Source organism: Neodiprion fabricii, chromosome 6, assembly GCF_021155785.1.
Source record: "Neodiprion fabricii isolate iyNeoFabr1 chromosome 6, iyNeoFabr1.1, whole genome shotgun sequence".
NCBI lineage: Eukaryota > Metazoa > Arthropoda > Insecta > Hymenoptera > Diprionidae > Neodiprion > Neodiprion fabricii.
In genome coordinates this window covers 26,791,159-26,815,741 of record NC_060244.1, presented here as the reverse complement: position 1 = coordinate 26,815,741, position 24,583 = coordinate 26,791,159, and the positions used below count along the sequence as shown (strand labels likewise).

General features: G+C 41.6%; 1 protein-coding gene across 2 annotated transcripts in view; it reads left to right on the top strand.

The window, feature by feature from the left end:
- Nucleotides 1-24,583, top strand: part of LOC124185678 (semaphorin-5B) — an 86,005-nt gene that overhangs the window by 16,669 nt on the left and 44,753 nt on the right. The window contains exon 1 of one of the 2 annotated variants that reach the window (XM_046576681.1): nucleotides 2,991-3,469. The exons of the other annotated variant lie outside the window; for it this stretch is intronic. The gene's annotated coding sequence lies outside the window, so the exon portion shown is untranslated. Of the gene's footprint in view, nucleotides 1-2,990; nucleotides 3,470-24,583 lie in introns of those variants that run through there. 2 annotated transcript variants of the gene reach the window in all.

The window sequence follows — 24,583 nt, the reverse complement described above, 5'->3', positions numbered from 1 at the left end:
AATTATGATCCACAATTTCGTGTCTCGGTTAAACGACTGTCGGTTTATCCAGCACGCGGTTTTTCAGAGGTAATAAAAAAGTGCCTCAAGTTGGCGGATCAAGGACCCCGAAATCGGTTGGACTACTCTCGTACGCTTATCGTTAGCCTCTCGGCGTGTCGTGTAGTTGATGCCGATAGCCGTGGGCCCCAGGTCCGTTCTCGTGGGTTTGAAAATAAAGGGAATAGAGCCGTAAACCGGGTGTAAAATACTGTAACTAGTTTCGTTTACACGAAAGGTCCGATGCGCGCCCATCGAGAAGGCGACTGGGTTCGGGGCCCCCGCGATGCTCGATGTTGTTGTTGACCCTCCTGCCCAGAACAGGTTTCGGATTATACGACGGAGGTGCCGGAGGGTGAGGGGGCTTGGAAATTGGAGTTGGAAGGGTTTCCTGCGACCTTGGGCCTCCTTGGGCCTCTTCTAAACCAGGTAGCCGAGCAGGACCTGCCCATTTAGAATTGGATATGCATCGGTGCGCGGCCCACGCCGTGAAACCGGTGGATACGCGGGGCTTGCGAGAATTTAAAAACGGCATCGCACGAAAAAAAAACCCGGCTTCCCGTTACCCTACTCCCCGCTTCCGGTACCGCCACCCTCGGCTCAAGTTCACCTCAATATATACTCGTCAGAAATTAATTTCAAGTAGACGCGCCGTGCAGGCCGCGGGGTAGGTACATAAAGTTTCTCAATTAGGAGACGGTCCTATTATATAGCCGTGCATTTACCAACCGGAAGGAACTTCTAACGAGGAACGCTTTCGAAGAAATTTTCGTTTCAACGAAAGAGTTATCGCCCATCAGGCTGAGAGTTATCATCCTCAAGCACGACCTTTTCCGGTAACGTGCACTAGGCGTTTTTGAAAATAACGTCATTTTCTGGGTTCCAATCGACTTTCGGAGAGCCGATTACTTCGTCTAATTATGAAAAAAAAAAAATTGCCCGTGGATTGATTAAAACTACGATTCAAGGGTATTGATGTGGGTTTTGAATCCCGGGGAAAAGCCGTATCGTCGGTTCCATTCACGATTAAAACTATAATTCCATGCGAATCAAGTTTTAACGACCTAGCGTATGGTATAATTAACTTGTTGTGATGCGACAAGCGATGCGTTTTACCTTGGAACGAACTTTGGGGAACGTCGGACAGTTCAAGACCAACAGCTTTCCCGGCGTAACCGAGAATCAAAGAAACTTGTCGTATATGTATACGGTGAAAGCACCGCGGTCGATTTTTGTCCCTGCTTTGTCATACCTTTGGTCAATGATCAATGGCCATGCATTTTACGAGCCTCCGGTTCTACGGCTTTGCCACAACGGTCCTTCTATCCGGAAGCTTTTTACTGCTCCTGCTGCAGCGTGCCGTAAGTTATTGTAATATATTACACTTCGTTTGAAATCTCTGCTACCGCCAGTGCTGTCGCAGAACTGAGTTTTCCCATCAACGGCTCGAGAGAAATCCGTGAATTTTCTCCTTCTATTTCGCGGCTTAATAATCTTTGCGGTGTTATTCCGCCAGCCGCAATGCACCAACATTTTGTTGGATTAAATTAACGCCGAGGCGAAGTTATCCCGCATTATTTATGCAAATGGCATATTACAACAGCTCTGAATCTGTCGGCTGAATTGAATTTCGTTCGTCTTATATACGATGAATCGGGATATAATCTAGATTTAAGGATCGTTTTTTTCCCCGCCATATTCGACGTCTAATCAACTCGATACTCCTTATAAATTTGAAGGCGATAATGAGCCGGTGATCGTTCATCCCGATTCATCCGCTTTGAATCGAGCCGATTTAACGCACTCTTTGCTGGCTTTAATAATAACGCGGGCATTATGGTAACAGCGTTTTACGCGAGCCTTCTTCTTACTCCGTCTTTGTTACGGTTATCTTTGATGATTGGATAATACAGCGATGAGTAAGTAACTCGGGCTCTATCTGTTACGCTTAAGAAATTCAATCTCTCGAATTCCGTTCTTACTGTTGTGAACAACTCGCTCATATACCTATCAAATCAAACCTTGGCTTGAACGAGCTCCGATACGACGCCGAGATGTATTATCTGGAGCGCCAGGATTAACAATTAATACCTACGAGATATAATTTTACCGATGCATATTATATAAAGCTTATCGTCCGATCTTTTGTTTCTCAAAACATCCGCCTCGGGGTTTTACGACATTATATGTTCTCAATAAGTGACTATTCTTTCGTAGTTCGCGACACTGTTTCGATGGATTAACCAGCTAGTGACCGAATTAATTGTGCTAAATATGTATCCTATATCGAATTACACTCAAAATTTCTTAGCATTGATTCGAATACCAGGTAAATATATTTTTCTGTTCAAAATTCGGAATCGTACCAACTTATAGAACATCGATAGCAGAGAGAATTTTTTCTTGTCCACAACTGAAACCTGAAGCGCGTGGACGAAAATTTTGCTGCTCTGATCGAGAAAAGCTTAGAAATCTAAAAAATTAGTGAAGGAAAGTTTCATAATAATTGGAGAGAAACGAAATGGTTCGTATTCCAGGATCAATGAATCGCGGAAAGTGATATAGAATCGTTTTGGTGATAATTGAAGAAGATGTTAAGAAAGGCTGTAGGCGTTAGTTTATTTTAAAAACAAAAACAATTCGTTACTTTGGAAAATATGCGTACGTGCCAGGGCGAATGTTTTCGAACCGAAGAAAAATTGTGGAAAAAGTAAAAAACAAAAAGGCACAGCTTTCGTCAAATACTCCTCTCCAACACGAATCCGTGCAAATGCTCGGTGTTCTTACCTTTCGTAAGGCAGAGTGAAGAAAAAAGGGCTTACTTATAAGCTTCGAGTCGACCGCCAGCTGGCGCTGCTCTGGCGGCAGTAGTCGAAACTTGCGTCGATAGTGGTGTGAGGGGAAACCGTAGTACGAGAGATGCGAGACTTTCAAAGCAAAGCGGGCAAGTGTTTCTCTCAGTGCTTAGCGCAACACGGTCCGAGGCGGAGCGCAGCTCGACTCGCCGATAAAGACGTAAACAAACGAGTCGCGCCTCGTTCTTACGAGGAATAATCATAATCATCAAGGGTGTACGGTAATAACAACTCGGTACACGGTCGGATGACAAAGATAAGAAAAAAATACACGCGTATACGTGTGATGACAACTTGAATTGCGTCGCTTGGACTGATCGAATTAATCGGAGTGCCGTCTTAAAGCTTTTCGGGGTGGAATTCCGCCCGGAGGATACGATGCGGATTAATTGAGCAACTTTTCTTTTCTTGTCTGTAAACGCGGAGTGAGTTTAAACGGAATCGGGATATTCGTTCGCTAGTGTGGAGTGTGCGTTACCAAAAAGTTGCATGAAGCATGTCGCCCTCCCAGGAATCGCCCTCGAATCTCTCATCGATTAAACGCCGCTGATCGAGGCCGCCGTTCGCCGTGCAGGGTAAGTTTTTAACCACCCAACGATGATGAACAAGAGAAACTCTGTTAATTAAGAAACGATGAGCGATATGAAAATATGTATTCCGAGAAGGGAAACCGATGTCAGATACGTAAATCCTACGAGAATTGAAGCGGAAGAAGCGTATAGATAAGAAACTAATGCTAGAAAAGGTTCGCTTCGTTTTCGAGTCGAAACGCGTCTCGTTTCCCGCGATCAGACGATGCTGAGCGACCCCCGTTTCTTCTCTCTCTCTCACTCTCTCTTTCTCTTTCTCTTTCTCTATCCGTTTCTACACACAGCGACATCGTCGTAAATGAAATTCAAATTTAACTCAGGTATATATCTGCCATTCATTTCTTTCTTCCTATCTACCCTCCCTCCCACTCCCCCCTTATCTTAAACTCGTTTCATTCCGTCTTGCATGAATAATTTATTATTATCAACCGAAAGAGAGGCAGGCTCTCTTTCTCTTTTTATCTACAAAAACGTCAAAGTATAACCACGCGTTACGCGCGCGCGTCAGAAGAATTGAAACGGATCATTTATTGCCTCTTGTTTTAAAAACATCCGATGCCGATCTAGGGATCAGATTTCCTGAGGCCTCGTTTTTGTTCAACTTTTTTTTCTCTCGTCACTCTGTATTTGGGTTTCGTTGTTTGTTTTTTTTTTTTTTTTTTGTTTTTTTGATTTCTAATTTCTTTTTTCTTGTTTATTTCTTTTCTTCTTTCGCGTCGTCTCTCGTTTGACAAATAAATTCAAACCGGGACTCGTGTTTGTTCAAGCTTTGTTTTCTTAGGCACCGAATCTGTGTTTTGCTTTTTCACCCTCTTTTTACGGTTCGAGGGGTCGCGATTCTGAAACACTAACGATCGTACAAAAATTTTACACAGACGAAGAATAAGAAGAAATGTTGCCGTTTGCCTATAATTCCACTTATTTGGACTTGTTTCAATTTTTTTCTGAGTGAGAGTAAAAACCTAGAATGATCAAAATATAGATGGGTCACGGTATCGAATTTTTAAGAACGCCAAAATCCATTTCACAGAATTCCAAAATGTCGGAAAGATATGGTATAAACAACCAAGTCGCAATTCTAACGATTCCGTACTTTGCTTATCCATACTTTGACCCTTTTACATTTTCACTTTTCCATATTTCGAATTTATAGTTTTCAAAGTTGTGTAAGAGAATATATTTGCGCGTTTCTTAAAACTCGATATCGACACCCTTCTATTCTCTAATCTTTCTACATTTTCACCCCCATGCTGCGTCTCTTTCTTCTTCTTCTTCTTTTTCTTCTTCCCCCTTATCTACGCCGGTGGGAGTGGCTGGCCCAAATCCCTTGGGACCCCTGGAGCTGGCAGCATTGTCAAGTACACCGACCGTGGGCCGGATCGTAGAGTTTTTCGAAAACATAGCGCGCGTACGCCTGCGTGAATATCCCTCGGATGTTAAAATTTGGAAATTTAGGGAGAAATACCCTCGGAGAGGAAATTGATGGAAATTCTCAACGGGGGTGGCGTACCTGCGACGATACGCGTGGAACGTCATCCTCTCTTCCCAATCTCAAATATTATTCCATAGCACGTACGAATTTTCACTTCTTAAACATTGTTACGCGATTCCGCGTCACGTTCTTGTCGGATTTATTTATTCAAGTATTTGGTCACCGTTTTCGTGCCGTGCGTGTGGTCTCGTCCGGTACAAGTGTAAAAGAAAAAAGAAAAAAAAAAAGGACAAGTCGGAAAATTTTGAAACGGAGAAACGTGCTACTGCTTATGGCTCCTGCTCCGAAACTACCTGTCTGCCTTTTTTTTTCTTTTTCTTTTTTTGTAATCTCCCCAAGAACGCACCGCCCTTCCGGATTTACTTTTGGTCAGCTTACCGCGCTCTTATATCGTTTAAAAAGATTCATGGCTGCAGGTCTTGATATCTCACCTAACCACGAATAACTCACGGAGGGAATAAAAGCGCAGATTTTACTTAAATTGTTTATATATATATTTATTTATATATATGTATATATATATACATGAACACACACGTGTACATATAATTCGCAAAATTTGTTGCGTAGTTGGAATCGTGAGCGTCGAACAGCAACGTGAGTTCATCTATCGATATTCCGTGTACGTTTAGCTGCGTTTCACCTTGTAAACAAAAAATGGCGTTTCGATATACCCGCCTATTCTTTTTTTTTTTTTACTTCGCTACAAATGTATAGAGATGAAATGAAATACCGGATGAATATATAGCAGCTGGTTGCGCGTTGATCTATAATAGATGAATTGATCATGCATCAGCGGCTTTCTAGTCGTATGAGGATTTAATACTCGTACCGTGTGGATTATGAACAACGCCGCGCGGCTTTACACTTCGGATATGGTTATAGAATCCGTATACACTCACCGATCCGCCTAGCGTGCAGCGTTTTTTGCTACCATGCACTGACAATGATCTATCTTATACCTCCCGCGTTTGACCTTTTGAGGGAATCATCAGCAAACAACTCGCGTTTGCTTCGGGCGTTTGGATCCGTAAGATCGGATGTGGCGGCAACGAGTTGGGTGTAAAAAATATACGCGCGTTGCACGCCGTCTACGCGATGCGAATTAACACAGCTTATACCCGGTGTCACGACTTGTTTCGATCCAATTTCCAACTTCCGATACGTGCGCGAAAAACACGAAATAACTTTGTGAAATTTGTCGTGACATTATTTTGACCATTCAACGTTACTTTATACCCGACGATTCTTGTATACTTATATACACCCGTGTTCTATCACTGCATCGATCTTACTCAAACAAAACCTTCGGCCAATATTTACTCTATCCGTACGGCAGCATCGCTCACTGCAAATGATTACGCAATTAAAAATTGTCGCCACAAATTATGTATGTATATGTGTGTAATAACACGTAGCGTATATTGCATACTCTTGTAAGTTCACTTTATTTTTCACTTGGAACGTTAGGTTTTGGGCGGGGCTTGGTGCTTGTAATTGTATGTCAATAAGCGCAAGGATCGAAGGTGAGAGCTGTATGTACCGCCGTATGCGGAATGAGATTTTTTTTTTTTTTCTTTCTTTTTATCGTATAATACGGGATTTCACTAGACGCGGACGCAACGGTCAAAGATCTCCCCAATGCTAATTGGTGTTATACTATATTCACTGATTGCCGTGTTTAATGAAGACTTGAAGAAATCTGGCTTTGCAGTCTACCCGTGCTATTATATTTCTCGTTCTTTATTTATTTATTTATTACATTTTTTTCGCCTTTATTTTTGTTTTTGAGTCTTCTTCACCTCGCTTAAACTAGACAACATGATGTCTGGATCTTTTTTATTGAGTAAGATTGTTAAAAAAAACTCCCGGATTGATTGCAGACTCGTGATCGTAAATCTTACTCTCGTATCTGATGTGAAAAAAAAATAAAAATTGTGAGAAATTTATATAACTGTGATTTAATAATTAATGAGACTCACAGTCTGAATAAAAGGTTGAGAGAAGAAAAAGAAATGGTTTAAGGAAATGTGAAGTAATGGTATTTGCTTGCGCCAATTACGGTACGACATTCGTGTTGTGTTATTGAAATGGATGTAAGCAAATTCTAATCACACAAGCTAGAGATGTCAACAATCTAAGGAAAGGTTTCATAATTATAATGATTAAAATCTTAAATTCTGGTGTTTTTGATCTAGTGCTTGAGATCATATTACTCGCTGGCCAGATCTCCAAGAAATTTCTGAAAAACATTCAAGATATCTTACGTTATATAATGTTGCATAATTAAAACACGCGAACGTAATTGTAGATGATCATTTTTAGCGGGTCATATTTATCCTCAAGTTTGGACTCTGTCGATCGACCGTTTTCCAAAATCGTCGTACCCTTAGATACTAAATTGATAAGAAGAATTAAAAAAGACTGTAAGCGTAATTTTAAATAAAAAATCTCTTTTAGCAAATGGCATTTGCACCTTTGTTTAATTCTCTTCTACAATTATCTCGCGGAATGAATCCACGTTTTCGCGCGCTAACGAACGAACGAACCAAGTAAACGAGGCCGCGGCGTTATTAAAAGTTTGAATGTCTCAACGGGATCCCGGCGGCGACGTCGCGACGCCTCGTAGCCGCGTCCTGGGACCGGTGTCGTAAAACGGAGGCAGTAATTCCGCTGCAGGGAAAAGGAACCGAGGGAACACTCGGCGCTCCCTATATGGACGGAGTTCTGGCAAAGGCGCCCCACACACTCCGGTGAAACGCGGACTCGACGGCCTCGGTTCTGGGTTCTCTCTCGCAGGTAAAATTCGCCCGAGACGCGTGTCGCACGCTCGCTGGCCGCCTCTCTTCTTCTCCCCGTTTCCGCACGCGTGTCAGCGCCAAGCGTAACGCCGCCGACTAGCGGTAGAACTAGGAACTGCTAGGAACTAGTTGGAACTGGTAGGAACTAGTAGGAACTAGGATCCAGGAGCAGTCGCTGTTGTCTCGTGTAAACGAGTACGCGCATCCGTGTCACGTACGTACCTACCTGCATAGGTACGAGGTCCCGAACCTCCACCACATCTACAACCTCCTCTGTCTACTTTCTCGCCTCCGGCAAGGCAGCTTCGCTTCGTCACGAGATCTTTCGTACCTAGGCCGCCGGCCGCATGCGTGCTTTCTTGCCACTTATCGTACACCCCGTACACCTCGGTCAAGCCCAAGGCGGCGGCGGGCGGTGCTCTCGTGACGTACGAGATATAAGCGATTCCCGTCTACCTCCTCGTCGGCTATATTTACCCTATCGTTGATGAGTTGTTGTCGTATCACGACCGGAAACGAGCGCGATTCTTCCGATCTCGGGATGTTTACCACCGCTTTTTCAGACCTCTTCTCTTCCGGTTTGCTCCTGCATGCTTATTACGTTTCGACGTGGATTTGGGGGCTCGATTTTTTCTTTTTTCTTCGCGTGTAGTGTATTCTTTTTTCACTTCCAAGCTTTGATCTGTAATTCTTATCGGTAACTGCATCGTTGGATAATTTGTACAAGCAATGTTTTTGTTTCTGTAAACTTTTGATGAAAATTCCTGAAGCAGTCGTGTATAAATCCGAGACCGTAACCAAGAGCGATGAGAAACAAATCGAGGAATAACCAATTTCTAATTCCATTTTACAAATTGACCCAAAGTTGTCTGACAAGATCACAGTCGTTAAATTTTAAAAATGCAGATGATACGAAAGTCGGAGGATCGAGGTCTAATGGACGGTAAATTGTGTTTTTTGCTTTTCGAATCTGTCTAACTAAGCAATAACGACACACACATTTTGTGTTAATAGGTATTATAATTAGGGGTCAATAAGCAAAGCAGTTACTACATGCATTTCACTCTCATTATTCTTATCTTATTCTCCAAAATCGTTTAGTACCATACGAATACATTAGGTTTTTAGATTTCGTACTAGATCCAAAGATAATTCGAACGCACAAAATGTCGCAAGTCGGTTTCCGGTACCTGTATACATACCTTGAACACTGATTGTAAGTCTAATTGCCACGCATTGACGCGGTAATAGCATCGGGACAGGAGGACTCGTCAGTCGTTTAACGTTTCGCTAATTGATACTTCTGTACCCACCTACACGGATATTATATACATGTATACAATATACATATATATGTACATTCGCTTTACAACTTTTACAACTCTGTCGTACATTATCCGGGTAGTTTCGCATTATTCATTTATTCATTAGTTCGTTTCACATTCCATCGCGTAATTATACCAGCGACTTCCCCCATCCAGCAGCCTCAGTGCATAGATAGAATTAGACTGAATCGATACGCCCAACTTTGTCGCCGAATGAAACAAATCATCCGCATAATTGCATCGCGTCCAGTCGTTGCAACGCCGTATTGGCGAGTCTCTAAATTATTACAGGATTGTGTGATAACGATGAGAGTAATAAAAAAATAAATCATCCTCGAGCGTACGGTCAATTTTATAATGCCAAAGGTTTCCATTTCGAATATTCGTATTTCACACGTATAACGAGCCGACGAGTCTAGTTAACATCGTCCGATTAAAAACTATACGTACAGACTCGATCGTGACTGTGCGGGCAACAACTTCTAAACCATGATTGTCCTGAATTACGATGAATCTCTGCGACGAAGCGCCCAATAGATGATTCGAGGCGCGTAGGTCAGGCCGTAGAACTCTGTAGAGTCACGCGAGTTCAGTAGGGGCCTTAAAGAGTCCGAGGAGAAGCCCGTATCAAGTGCAATGAGCATCGTCGTCGTTGCTCAGCTTTATTTATTGTACTCGTACCGTCTGTGATTTACAACTAACGTCAGACTCGCAGGATGAGAATTATTAGCCACGTAATACGCGTGCTTCTCACGTCCAATCGAGCTTATCGTTAAGATTCGATTGCCTCTGTGTGCGTGTGTGTGTGTGTGAAAAGGCGGCAAGGAGAGACGCCCTGCAGGCTGCGATGCCTCGACCAACTTCACTTCTCTTCTCTAGTCACATCAAATACAATTCACCGCCGTCGACTCGTCTATTATTATATACATATACAAAGATATATATATATATATATATATACACACACACCACCTATGCGTATACAACATATATATACGCATACGTGTTTATCTTCCTCTGACCAGACTTGACCCCACAATACAAAGTTCGACGCATCTATCTCTATTTTTCTCCCACGTGTGCACGATGCATTGTAGTTTGAAATAAAGTAGAAAAAAATTAATCACGAAACAAAGCTCAGAGACGTTTTAGAGATAATTTGCGAAAATCTGTTGTCTCTGAAACCTACTTCTTTTTTCCTTTTTTCTTTTTACTGGGTTTTGTTCCGCAAATATCTTTTCATTATTCGTCAATCAATCGAATGATTTTGTCATATTTTGTGCATCTTATAGTCGCATTTATCATTCCACATGTGTGTGTGTATATATATATATATATATATTAAAGGAAAGCAAAGAAATTTAAACACGTTTGTCTGTAATTGTTTCACGTTCCTCGGCTTTCGGGTCACCGCCATCCGACCGGCTGTGTATCCGCCTGCGGTAAAAACCGGGGTGTTTTAGTGCGAAACAAATGTAGGTAACTGGTCCTTCTCGTGTTTTACGAGATCGAAGACAAATCGAGCTCGACGCGAAGAGATAGCGAAGAACTTACGGAACTCCGTTTGCTCCTCTTCAGTGCTGGGAGATAAGTATGAAATATAAAACTGGAATGTCTGAAGTTGTGATAGTTAAATGGTTTAAAATTGAATCGAAAAATACATGGAATGTACCACGTGTGTATAATCAGAAATGAATAATTCGAGATTTAGAATTACGGATCCCTGAGCGTAGGTAAATATAAAAAAGAACCGGCTAGGCGTTAAATTATAAAACGATCCCAATGCTGAGGATTCTAGATACATTCAAACATATTTTTTCACTTTTTTTTTCATAACTCAAATTTGTTCGATGTTGCGATCGTTCCGATTTTTAAAATTTCTTCCAAATTTTCAACCCCATCGAAGAGGGTGGAAATAAAAAAAAACTCATGCTCAAATATTTCAATTTTCCTGCACCGAGAAGACCGAGAAAGCTTCGCTCTCGTATTCTATACTTACGAAACGACCTTCGCCGAGGCTGCAGAATACCCGTTCAATAACTATCGTTGTAAATTATTACCTCGGACGATTATATCGAAGTGGGTTACCGTGCAGACGTTAATTACCGATATTGAGAGGAAGTTTTACGCACAAGGCCAGTTTTGGGGGAGCGTTAAGAAACTCCATGGGGGTAATAAAACCTGGCTAACCGAAATCTCATGGCGTTTTTAGACTCGGTTTTAGGTGTCCTTTCCGATTTCTGACGCCGCGCTCACGCCGTTGGCTGTATTTATTAACGAGTTCGAAGGGGCGAGAGGGGGGTCCCTTCCTTTCTTACTTCCTTACAGTCGGATCTTCAAGTGGGGTTTAACTTTTAAGGGAACAGAGCCTGGCCTATGCCATATGGAGAAGTGTCTGGCCGGCTTTCATGCGACTCGTTCACTCACACAACCCCCGATCTTTAACTCAGGCGCAAGTTGTGCGTCTGAAACGCGTTTTACGTATATTCACGCCGAGGAGTCCGGTCTGGCACTCCAGCCAGGACGGTCACAATGCGTCCTTTGTAACCCCGGAGGAGAGTTGAAGTTCGTTTCTTTATTTTATTTTATTTTTTTTTTATTTATTCATTTTCTTTCTCGTTAATCTCTCTGCGTTTGCTGTTTTTTTTTCATCCTCTCTTCTTTTTCCATTACTTTGTTTTTTTTTTTTATTTCCTTTTCTTTCAAAGTTATTGTTGTGTTTTTCTTTTTTGTTTGTTTGTTTTTTTTTTTTTTTGCACTTCTTGGGCTTTTTTAATCTACGGGCAGGTTCGTAAGTATAAATTAATGCGCAATTGCAAGGTTTTTTTTTACGCCGAGTCGATATTGTATAATACTTACGATTGTGTTAAGTAACAGCTGCGTGTGAACAAAAAATATAGTAAAAATAACTTCAGCCAATTTGGTTATACAAACGACGAGGTTTCAGAGTAAGCAAATTTAGCCTTTTGTAAGTGTAATAATGAGTCACATTTCTCGAGAATTTATTATACGCATACTTGCGATAATAATTGTTGGAAATCGCGCAGCGTTGTAATCTGTCAATTAATACTGATTACAACTGTGCGTATTATATCAAGACAATACGTCACGTCATTCTCTGTTTGAAATAATTTTGTATAACAAAGTGACGGAACGAATCGCCTGTCAGGGATGAAAAAAAATGTGATAAAGCGTAGAGAAAGAGAGAGAGAGAGACAGAGAAAAAGAGAGAGAGAGAGAATAAGAAGAAGAAGAACAAGATGAACAAAAAATAACACACGTCCTTGCAAAAATTCGACCTTATTACCTCATCGATCTGAACGATTGTGAATCGGTCTCTGTTTCTTTTTTTTTCTTTTTTTCCATTTGTCGGTATAATCTAATCTAATCTAATCTAATCTTCAAATACGCACGGTAAACCCAAGAATGTTACCTAATCACTGATCACGAATGTAAGCGCACTACGGTATCAAGGCACCTGGTTTTTTTTTTCTTTTCTTTTTCTTTTTTATTTGCAACGTTGAGTTTTTAAAACATTTTGCTGATAATTCGGATCACGAAAAATGTTTCGTGGACAGAGCCAACAGGTGTCGCTTATATTTTATCGCCTCTTTACGCATCCGCCACCGCGTGTCAACGTTGAGATAAAAAAAAATTTAATTCACACTTACTCTCGAGTACCTGCCTTGGTCGCATTTTTATTATCAGGCTGTCTAGGTTGTTTGTTACGTACGTTACGCGCATATCTATCTATCCTGTGTGTTTTATACACTTCGTTATATCCCCTGAACCCTGCGCATGATTCGGAAGAAGTTGAGCAACAGATGTTGAAGCGCCTCGCGGGCGTGGGTGGAGGTAATTAACGCCTCGGTGAAATTAACGCCCTCTTCAACATGCGCGTATAATAATTGTACGGAAACGAGAGAAAAAAAAACCGACCGATGATGAAGAGCAGGGGTGAAGGCAGGGTAAAAAGAAATTGCGGAAAACGGTAAAAGAAGGACTTTTTTTACCCTTGTCTTCCTTTATCGGAAGGGGAGTTTTTAACGGTCTTTTATTTTTTTTATTGCTATCTTTCTTTTTCTTTTTTCTTTTCTTTTTTTACTCTCTCATCTTTTTTTTCGTACCCCGGGGCTGCCCGTCACCGCAGCGCAAACTCGTATCCACACCATCTTTACACTTCGTTGATCTACTCGTCTCGAGTTACATCTATTTATGCTTATATGTATATATATATATACATATATATATATATATACACGCAAACTTTCTTCATTATAGACGTATAGTATACGGACTCCAATGGTAGCTGGTGGCTAAAATTTCTGAGGGATTAATTGGTCGCTTAATTAGTTTTCGAAACTCGGGTCGATAATCGGTAATTTGATATTTTAGGTGTGCATATTATTAACCCTCTTCATCTGTCACCCAGATATATACATATACATATGTTATACATTTTTACGTGTATAAAAAAAAAAAAAAAAAAAAACAAACACGAATTCCGTAGAAAAGATTGTAAAAAAATTATATCTTTAATTCGCAATTTCAATTTTTGAACCTTGTCGATATAACACGTATCAAAGCAAATATCGTTAAAAAAGTGAATCGTCGTAGTTTGTCTCACTTGATGAAATGATGAATAAAAAAAAAATCTCATACTCCGCAACACGAGGTACATAATAATTGTACAGGTGCAACGTGTTGGGGGGGGGGGGGGGAGAGATTTCTCTTATCTTCGGGTTATCGTATTAATTACATCTGCGACGCGTTTTTTGACCTCGTGAAAAAAAGAGGCGGTGGCGATGTGCCAGACAGCACGTCGCCTCGGTTTGTTATCACCTTCGGGAAACTATTCATTATATCATAATCGTACGAGCGTAAGCCGCGTTGCAAGGGATCGCTCGTTTGTTGTACAAAGTACGACGAAGAAGGTACGTCACGTTACATAATATCGTACATACGCCGTGTTTACATAGACATAGGTGTGGCGGAGGCTACGTGGTCGCTTAGAGATTACAGGTTCATGGGTGTACGTGTAAACAGCAGTGGTCATCTGCTCTGTCAATTTTTTTTTTTTTTTTTTTCAATTTTTTTTTCAATTTTTTTACGCTCCGTCAATCATTCGCGCAGCTAGCGCGGCAGGAAGCTGTATATTACAGGTAAAGTGACTCGCGAAATACTAGACGACGATCATTAAGTCGTAACTAATTATCGCCGGGCATGAAATTTCAAGGGGCCTTAATTCGGTGGGCGTACACAGTATACTTGGTATATAATAATGTAAGTTTCTTTGTGCTTAAATGTATTGCAGTAGGTGCGCCGTATTAATTATCAGCATTTTACTTTTCTTATTTTACTTTCTCGTGTATATTTTTTATTTTAGTTTTTTGTTTTTACAACCTGATTAATCGATCCTTCGGTACGTACTCTCGTATATCTTAACCAACCACTTCGTGGGAACTATCGATCGTCATTCCAACGATGATTATTTGATATTGAAAATTTTACAGCTGTCAATAATTGTTGAAAAATGTCCAACTGTCTATTTTTAACTATCTCGAATTACATTTCCGTCAATTTTCACTCGAGTGCGACGAAATATCGAGGATCGTGATCTACTTTTCAACAGCGTTATATTTTCGTTCGAATTCCGTTTGAAAGTTGTTTTTTGACACCTGGGTTTAAAAGTGGGCGCGAATGATGAACGAGGAAAAGCTTTCGAGTGGGAACAATTCTACGACGGGTGGTTGTCATCGTGTAATTCTCTAGCGCAAGTTTCCACTAATATCTCACACCCAACAGCAGCAGAAGCAGCGGCAGCAGAAGTTCCTCGTCTCGCGTTTACCCTGCAATCTGCACCACGTTCTAAGCTACGCACAGTGTAAACAGCCATCGAGTTCCTCTGCATGTTTGTATAATACTTATACAGGCATCGCTGCGAGCCGTTAAACACCGGGCATTCCATCCCGCGTCTATTTAAAAATCACTGTTTAACAATATATTGAAAAATCGTGGAACCCATCAATTCTGTACGCATATTTTTCAACATTGAGCAATATTAAATTCATCGGAATTATTTCTGTCTAACGAATAGAAAAAACAAGTCACACCTGTCCAGTTCCGCGTTACAAGCATCCGCACGTACGTACAAGTCGAGTTTTTTAAGCCTGACAAAAATTCTTCATTCAATTTCAGGGGTGTGAATTAACTTTACCTGGACCTAAATCTGTGGGTCATATTAGGTAAAAATCTAAACGCAGGTTCGTGCGTGTAATCTAATTGGAATGGAATTCCCCGTATAATTTGTACGGTATGAATTTCTCTGCGTAACAAAAAAGCACGACGATGTACGGCTAACGTGAACGTGCGTTAGAAACCGCGCGGGGATAAGACGTAAAAATTGCTAATCGTAAATCGTTCGCTGTACGTACGAGAATTATACCGATTGCGATAGGATAAACCATAAGTACGAGCAATAATATAGCCATAAAACCCCGATGCAGTTGTACGCCTTGCAGCCTGTACCTATAACCTGCCCGAACGTTGACGTGTGTTTACAAAACAGGCGTAAGTGTGAATTGCTACATGGCCTAGTTATTCCTCCCCCTCCCCTCCATTTATCTTCTTTTTTTCTCGCCTTCCCTTCACTCTTCTCTTTTCTTCTCGACCGCATCTCGCATCTCTCGAGAGATCGTTGCATGCAGGATCATTCGCCCTTGCAGCATCTTCTTCTTCTTCTTCTTCTTTTTCTTCTTCTTCTCTTCTTATTCCTAACCAGCTTCGAAGTGTTCGCGATATTTCGTTGCTGCAAGGAAAGTGCGTCATCCGCTGCTTGCATGACTAATCTCATTGACGAAGCTCAAATCAATCTCGGGAATTTTTGGTTTATTTATGGGCTAATTCGTTGCATTTTTTTTTTTTTACTTTCTCCACCTTCTGATTTCTATACAATCCCTTATCAAGAAGGTAATCAATTAATTACGTTTCACGGGTGATCTCTTTTTGCTTCACGCCTACGCTTTGTTATACCCGTTTAATATACACTTTATGCAAGTACGATACGTCGGGCAAAAATAACGGCATATTGATCTTATTGCCGATGGCTGTAGCTCATTGTCTACCTAATGTTATACGTATGTGTGAAAATGTGAGAGTTGCGTGACTTGCGTATAATCACGCGTTGTACGTATATTATATCTACGTATACTTTATATTTAATACACAGGTGCGATATAAGTGTGCCGAGTAATTATCTCGCGATGTTTCGGCAGCGCGCGATTGCAATTGTAATAATTAGGATTATTATACGCGCGCAGTTTCATCCTGCAGTAAATACAGTCGACAGTTCGTGATATCCGTTACGAAAGAAAAAACTTTTTAAAAACAGCAATTACGAGGAAAAAGAAATACATGTATATTATTTTTATTGACCAATTAATTTGAGGGGGAATTAGAAATGATTCGCAAAAATAGAAGAAGAATATTGAACGATAGTTTAGGTTTCGGATTCATGAAGAAAAACATGCAATGGAAAGAATAAGTTCACAGCATCCGAGACACAATGGGAACGGCGATAAGTCACGAGATCAAGCTGCTGTTGTCCGGCATTCGGTTGCGAAACATGAATCCTCTCCAACCCTTTCTCTATCCGATATGAAAATTATCTCTCCAACTTCTCTCGTTGTCAGTTAGCTTAACGCACAGTGACTAGATAATGACCGTGTCGTGACGTAAAAGATTATCCACGTTTCGCGGAGCTTTTGGGGTCGGTGGATAATCGCTGATATTGCGCAGTCCGTGTCATTTTATACCTGCGCATTACGGGTTAAAAACGAAACCGCGCGAGTTGTGCCAAAATAATTTGCGTCACGTTTAGCTCTGATTAAAACTTTCTATTTTTTCACTAAAATAATCTTCGTTCGCAGTTCTGCAGATCTTCGTGTATCATCGCGAACAATAAATTAATTTATTGCCGTTTCTTGGAAAGTAAACGACCCGAGATTGGCGCAATAATAATCAATCGAAGTCTACGACGCTTGGGTGATTATACACATTACGGCGTTACATCAATCCTTTTCTATTAAAAATCAAATAGCGCAACAGTAGTCGGGGGATTGATTTCCGACCTGATTACCTTATAGGTATGCATATATATATATGTATATTACGATGTAGTTTCTTGGAAATCTCTCCGCGGTGCAGCACTCGCATTATTCAAACCGATCATTTAGCAACGCGCGGCGTTTCTCTCTGATCGTCAGGCGTTAAAACACGCGTTTCGCATCGCTGTGTCACGGATATCGCTGCTGTGCTTTGCTGTGCAGTTCCGTGCTGAAGAGCAGTCAGTCCTCAAACACGCGATGCAATATTCACGAGCGCGTGAGCCGCAGCTGGACTTACGCCAACTATCCACCACGGTTCACGTATGATTGTTAAAAATTTAAATTGACACGAAAATGTGCTAGAATAAAGACTTGAGAAGATTATTTGATATTCGTTGAAGGTGAATTTTATCAAAAAAATCAATTTTCACCGTGTGCAAATACAGATCGAGTTTTTAAAAACGCACACTCAGCTTAATAAAATTTGATTGTTGATAATTTATTGTTGAAATATCGCGTTGCCTTTCGCGCAATACAATTTTAATGGATCAAGAGATCATTTGGGCTGCGGGCTATAATGAATTCTCTACAAATCCGCACCCGAAATATACGTTTGATATATCGTTAACACGCTTTCATCGATGTATAAGATCATCAATTATAACCACAGCTGTAATTATACACCGAGAGAATTTTTTTTGTTATGGTTACGATACAATCCCCAAGTATTCTCAATTTTTTCCGAAACCGAGAAATACGGTTCTGGATGAAAAAAAATTTGAAAATAAGTACTACAGTTTTTCACACAGAAAATCATTTGTGTACTATCATTCTTTTTGATTGTGGCCACGCACGAGTAATATTCTCTTATATATATTACAAATTGAATAATATCTTCTCATGTTTTCAACAATATTTGAATCGTTTTTATAACGATACCTAATGATCGTAATGTTTTAATTTAGAAAATGCTAGTAACTTGAAGAAATCAAATTTTCCCCAGGGTGGTGCATATTCGTATATTCATTGATTTGTCCTCTAACGAAAAACGTCTAAAATCGCGGTTTTCATTGGCCGATTCCTCGAGAAACGGGAAAGGGAAAACGAAGTTCGCGCATCGATAGCGTCAGCGCATGCGCACGGAGCTTTCGGATCGCTCCGCGACCGTCCTGAACAAGCCTGAAGGCGTGCGCAGCGCGGACACGGCTGCTTATCGGCATGATATCGCATAACCGAGTGACTTGTTTGCCTCCGCGCGTACCTGCCTGGCTGCTGCAGGTTGGCCGTGTCACAGAATGAAGGTCTAACTAACCGTTACGTTAGACGGACGCGAGTCGCACCTGACGATCAGATCGAAGAGACGGTAATCGGCAGGTTCCCGCCGCTCATGGGAAAGAAAAGATCGGTCGCGGGAAACGGGACGAAGCCTGGGGGATAAAAAGAGACGTGATTGGGGAAAAAGAGAAACACGTTAGTTGACTTATCGGCGTTTGCAGGTATTAACGAGGATCACGCCGAGGAGACGAGACGCGACGCCAGGGATCGCCCACGCGGAAGAGATCACTCGCTGCAGATAAAGTCGTTTTCTACTTTTATCTTCTACCTTTAATTCGCGCCATCCTGCAGCCGTCATTTTGCTTTCTCTCTCTCTCTCTCTCTCTCTCTCTCTCTCTTTCCTGACTTTGACAAGACGTTATCTACAGCACTGATACAACCAATCTCGCCTAGTATACTCGATTTTTGACGCGGTCTTTGAGCGCGTCCTTCCCCACTTCCGGTTATTCAACGCCTGCGGACTTCCGCCGACTCCGATCAACCTCCTGCTCGGATCGATCAATTTTTTTTTTCCAACATCTTGCGCGGTGCACGTTGATCTCAAAGTTTGAATCGTAGGTGATTTCTGGGAGAATCGAGATGCGGAGCAATGAGGGGTCGGTAAACGATCGATTGCCGAGTGCCGCCGATGCGTTCCAACGTCTTCATACGACCCAAGAGGCTGTCGTGCGGTGCAGGCTGCACATTTTGTTGGTTCGAGCCGAGATACGATTGTCGTAGAGTTTGTTTGGATACAAATCAGCGTCTCCTTCTACGTCGTCACCTGGCCTGAAGCCGGTTCCACTTATGATGCTCGAACGATGCAATTGACTAATATAATTATAAAGGCTCCTCTCCGAACGCGCATCCATGTATAATAACGTTATAAGCGTCGAGTGCAAGTAACATCGCGTGCTGTACCCGTACTAGCTCGCCCGATGGAAAAATAAACATAAAATATTATCGTTATTCACCCGTCATCCGCATATCCACACGCCTTCGGGGCAGTGATGGGCAGGATTTAACGCCGCCGCGTCTATTCCTATCCCTCTTGCTACAGGCGTTACAATATGCCCGACGCGACGCCTCGTTTCTCATCAAATCTTATAATCGGTGTACAAGAGGAAGAAGAAGATACAGTAGAAGAAGGAGGAGGATAAAACCACTTGTCACTGAATTCAACGGGCAATTTCATGATTCCAGCAAAATTTCTCGATTATGTTAAATCGCGAATTCAATCTCTTCGTTCCATGGGAATCTCTGCAATCCTGAAATTGAGCAGCTCCTTGTCGAATTCTTTGAATCATTGCCGATGAAAAATAGAAAAAAGAGCGACTTCTTCAATCATCGTGAAACATGACGAAAAGAAATTTTTTGATCGCAGGGGTTGAATCCGAAGATTTTCTTATTATTTATCTACTTCCAATTCTTGACTTCTCTGTACTATCCTCAAATTCTTGTAAAGATTTTCACCACGTTTTACTAGCTCGCTTTCCCGTCTTTTTTTTTTCTTTTTATGTTTGTCCGTTTCCGTACAAATTTTGCAATCGATTATTTAGCGCTCGTGTAACGGTGAGCGTCACGGAAGCTCGTGAGATATACGAGGAGCGGCAAATCGAGCACCCCAGAATAAGAATAAGAATGAGAATGAGAATGAGAAGCGCGCAAGGTTCCGACGCAGGGATACACGGGGCCCTGGGTGAACCGAGGGCATGTTACCATGTAGGGCGACTCGCTCGGCATAAAACTCACATGGGTACCTTGACACAAGCATCCTGCAGACGAGGCGAAGAGCTCGCGGATCCGCGATACTCGGTACACACGCTTGTATAAGTCCTGCGAAGTTAACGCGAGTCAACCGTGCATGTACGGCTTGAAGTTTGCAATTGGCCACACCCTGCGAAGAGACCGGGATGAGGAGAGCCGCCCGAGGCCGTAATTTCATCCGCGTATGCGCGTGTGTGTGCGCAGGGAACGACACCTACATATGCACCTTATACTTTTAACGCATGGAACCGCAACACGGCGCCAAAGTCGCCTCAACCTTTCGTATATTTATGGTCCGTCTACCGAAAATAAATTTCACGCCAAATTGGCAACGTGTCGATATTTTGTTTATACGTATATATGTATATGAGCGGATGAACACGTATGATAATGCAGTTATATTATGCAAACTTTTTTCACTGCCCGTTATTTTGTCTATAGATGTAATGCGTAACCGTTATCTGACACGTACTTTGTTTGCCCGTGTTTGCACGCATAGAATATTGCTACGTTGTTTAATTGCTACGTGAATTATTGCGGATAACATTTTTTAACGGAAATAAGAAAAAATTTATACTCCTATTTAATAGACTTTACAAAAAAAAAAAAAAAACGGGGGAACGAAATTTTTATTCGCGCGTTGGAAATAATTGTTAATACATAAATCACGTACCGGCCGATTGTTAAACGTGGATATGTACAGTTTGAAATTACTATTCGAAAAAAGTAAGTCTACTCGATCAGGCTGGGCTTGGCGCTCCTGCGTTTTACGTCGCAATTCGACGCGAGTTTGAAACGTTTCGTTTTCCTATTTCTATCCCTGTGCAACGTGGGATTAATCGAGTGTGAAGTAAAGCTTGATTACATCCTGAAACGGCACACCCGCAAATGTTGGCCGTACGATGCGCGATGGAAGCAGAGCTGCAGGCCTGTTACCATTATTCCTGATTCAGTCGTTAATGTAACAAATTGTCCTATAGAACGCCAATGTCATCAAACGATGACGATTCGCGATAGTTTCGGAAGGAAGAAACAGTCGATAAAATTTGAACAGAGTTTGCGAAAATTTTATTCGAGCAGTGCCAACCAAAATCCGAACAGTTCTGACTGAAATTGGATCGTCAAAGTTGAAAATCATTTCTGTGACCGCGTAGACAAGCAACTATTGTAATATTTCGCGAGTCGATGAAACCGGTGTATACCTATACTTCACTCGTTAATCACAATTAGCATCGATCCAACAAACGGACAACTGGACTAAACGAGCTTCTACGTATAACTCGGTTATCGATTCTTTGCGCAGACGATAATGTAATTAGAAATTTTATTGTCGAAGAATCGAGTCCGGGGACATCCAGACGAGCATTTTTTGCAATACGAAACGAGCCCCTCGAGCCGACTTTGACGGCTCGCCGAAGAGATTAATCCTGCGGTGTCCGAAAAGTTCAACAGACGATTATAACTTCTTTGTTCGGCAGCAGCGTCGTCGCCGCGACGTCGGCGAAGAGCTTACGATTAGCGAATTTCGCAAGCTCCGCGCGGAATCGTAAATTTGCGTAGACCCGTCTCTTTCTCTCTCTCTCTCTCTCTCTATTTTTCTTTTTCCCTCGCTCTCTTTCTCACCAAGTTTATAACGCGTTTACACGCAGCTTGAGGCGGGCTCGTTTTAGCCTCAGTTTTAAGGCGCTTCGCGGAGTTCGGAACTTTACGACCCCCGGAGTTTGTATAGGCGGACCTTTGTTCGCCGGCTAACTTCGCACTTCGCTTACACGTCATGTTGCTTGTGCAGTCTACCTACGTATGCGTGTATGTATAACGCGCCGTTGTGCGAATTTAAGGCCCTATTTTTAAACATTCGGGAGACGCGATCGCTTAATGACTCGGGCTAGTCTCGCATTCTTTTTCGCTGCATTGTCTGAAGGGCGGAGATCAGGGGGAAAAGCTCTGTGTACGACTTGCAGGTTTTAAAGTCGACCCACGGGAGGAAACAACGCAAATACCGAAAGGTTATTTCGGACTGCGATATGGTGAGAAAAAAGTAATCGCATATACCTACGTCACGATAATCTACAATGATTGTCAATGAAATTCAAGCGATTCTTACATATATATATATATATATATTAACAGCGTACCGTACGTAGGTATAATATCAGCCCAAGAGCAAACCAGTTGTAAAGAGCAGCTAACGACTGTTCTACTTAACGCCGCGACTTAATTAATGGGGATAAAAAAGAAGAAAAGAAAAAAATAAAGGAAGAGAAATAAAGAAAATGAAAAGAAAATACTCTTCTGCACGGTCAGAGATTCTTCGGCAGCAGCTGCCGCTGAGGCATGTATATGTATGTGTACATGTATATATGTTATAATATGACCTGCGGGAATTCTTAGCTCTCTTAATTATTTCTTACTTACGCTTAAGCCTTTATTATTATATGTATAATACGCGCGCTTTAATTGTATACTCACGAAATGAACACCAAATATGGACACTGTTTAACGCAATTCATGCAATCGTTAGCCTGGCATTTATTTCAATATTATACAATATTCTTCTTTTCTTTTTTTTTTTTGCAAACAATAAATACGTAATAACGTAGGTATTTGCCGTTTCGGGTCTCTGATATATTACACCTACTATTTGTAAGGTGAAATGGAACTGAATGACGTGAAAGTAGGTTTTATTCTCACATGTCAATCAAAATTAGTCTATCTACTTGGATTCTTGAAAAGCATGATGGGTAATCGGTAATCAAACCCTTGATCAGCAAACAAAATTTGGTAAAAAATAACGATGACTGTTCTGAGATTATTATTTATGTGTATATACGCTAATCAAATACGTGTTAAGCTTAAAGTTAGTAAACAGCGATAAGATTCTTATCTCGGTACTTATTAAGAGATTTATAACCGAAAGGGGCATTAAAATAAAAGATAAAAAATTCACTCAACCAATTTTAGCAATTACAACTTCTACTATAGAAATTTAATCGATATCAATATTTTCGGTATCATCCTACTTTCGAATCATTTGTAACATCTGATATTTTCGATCATTTGTAAATTCTTGAACTTTCCTGATTCCATATAATTTCGCTATAATTTTTCAACCATCAGCTCCGATTGAATCGAGTTGATTTATTTGCTGACCAAAAATGGCGTTGCGGTACAACTCGAATCTCCTTTCTTTTTTCCTTCTTTTTTTTTTCATCTTTTCGTCTCATAATTAAATTCAAAGGTAATTCCAGAGGACCGAGAATTGTACAACCGTTGAATAAGCGCGCGGCTACCTCTTTCGTAACGCGACTGCAATCGCGTTATCGTCTCGTTGACGTATATAGGTATACGTATACACACGTTTTAATTTTTTCTTTTTACATTCACTTTATCGCCTTATCGTCGTACGCGCGTCTCACCTACTCCTGATCAAGCCGGCCGACGATGCGGCACGCTGCAGGTGAATAACATGTAACACACCCCATAACATATTTCACTTTACGGAGAGGCGTTGATCAGCCAACGGAATTCTCGTCAGTTATCTCACCGTCGGTTCGTGGGATTTGTCAATCTTCCAATGCTCCGAATAAACGAGTCAGTCCCTCTTCTCCTCCTTTCGCCTCTCTTATCGTCGGTGAAAAAGAGAGAGGAGAGAAAGATACAGACTCGTGAGACGCGAGAGAGGCAGGCGTTACGTATCTCGAATCTATTTCGAGAGTGGATTGAACTCCTCTTCTCCTGTACCGATCTTCCCTTCTTCCTTCGTCCTCCTCTCGTATTCGCCCAAGAGAACATATCCTCTCTGAGTCTCCTGCAAACCGCCACCTTCCGGTCACGTGTCACGTGTCCCGGGACCTCGAGCAACCCTTTTTTCCTTTCCATATTTCAACGTTTCCGCAGGTGATTCATCACCTCGAACAGGGACAGCGTATCCTCTTCGGGTTTATGCTAATAAGCTCTGCAGTGCGGAGGACAAAGTTTTTCTCGTCCTCTTGACGGTATACTTAGAATTCATCCTTTGTCCGTCAGTCGTACGTATATCCTCGATCCTCGATCCCCTTGGGATTTGTATTTATGATCGGTAGCTCGATCCTGTCTAACAATCTGCTTTGCGAGTCGTCGTGGCTTCACGGCTTTGAAGGTTCGGCGATCGGTCGACAATTTTGATAGGTTTGTAATACGGCTAGGCCAAACTCCCGTGACGGACGTCAAAAAACTCGGCTATTCGTCTTTCCTGACCTACCCTGATAAAATTACCCGCTCGCCTCAATGGAAGACCTGATTTTTTTTTCGCCATA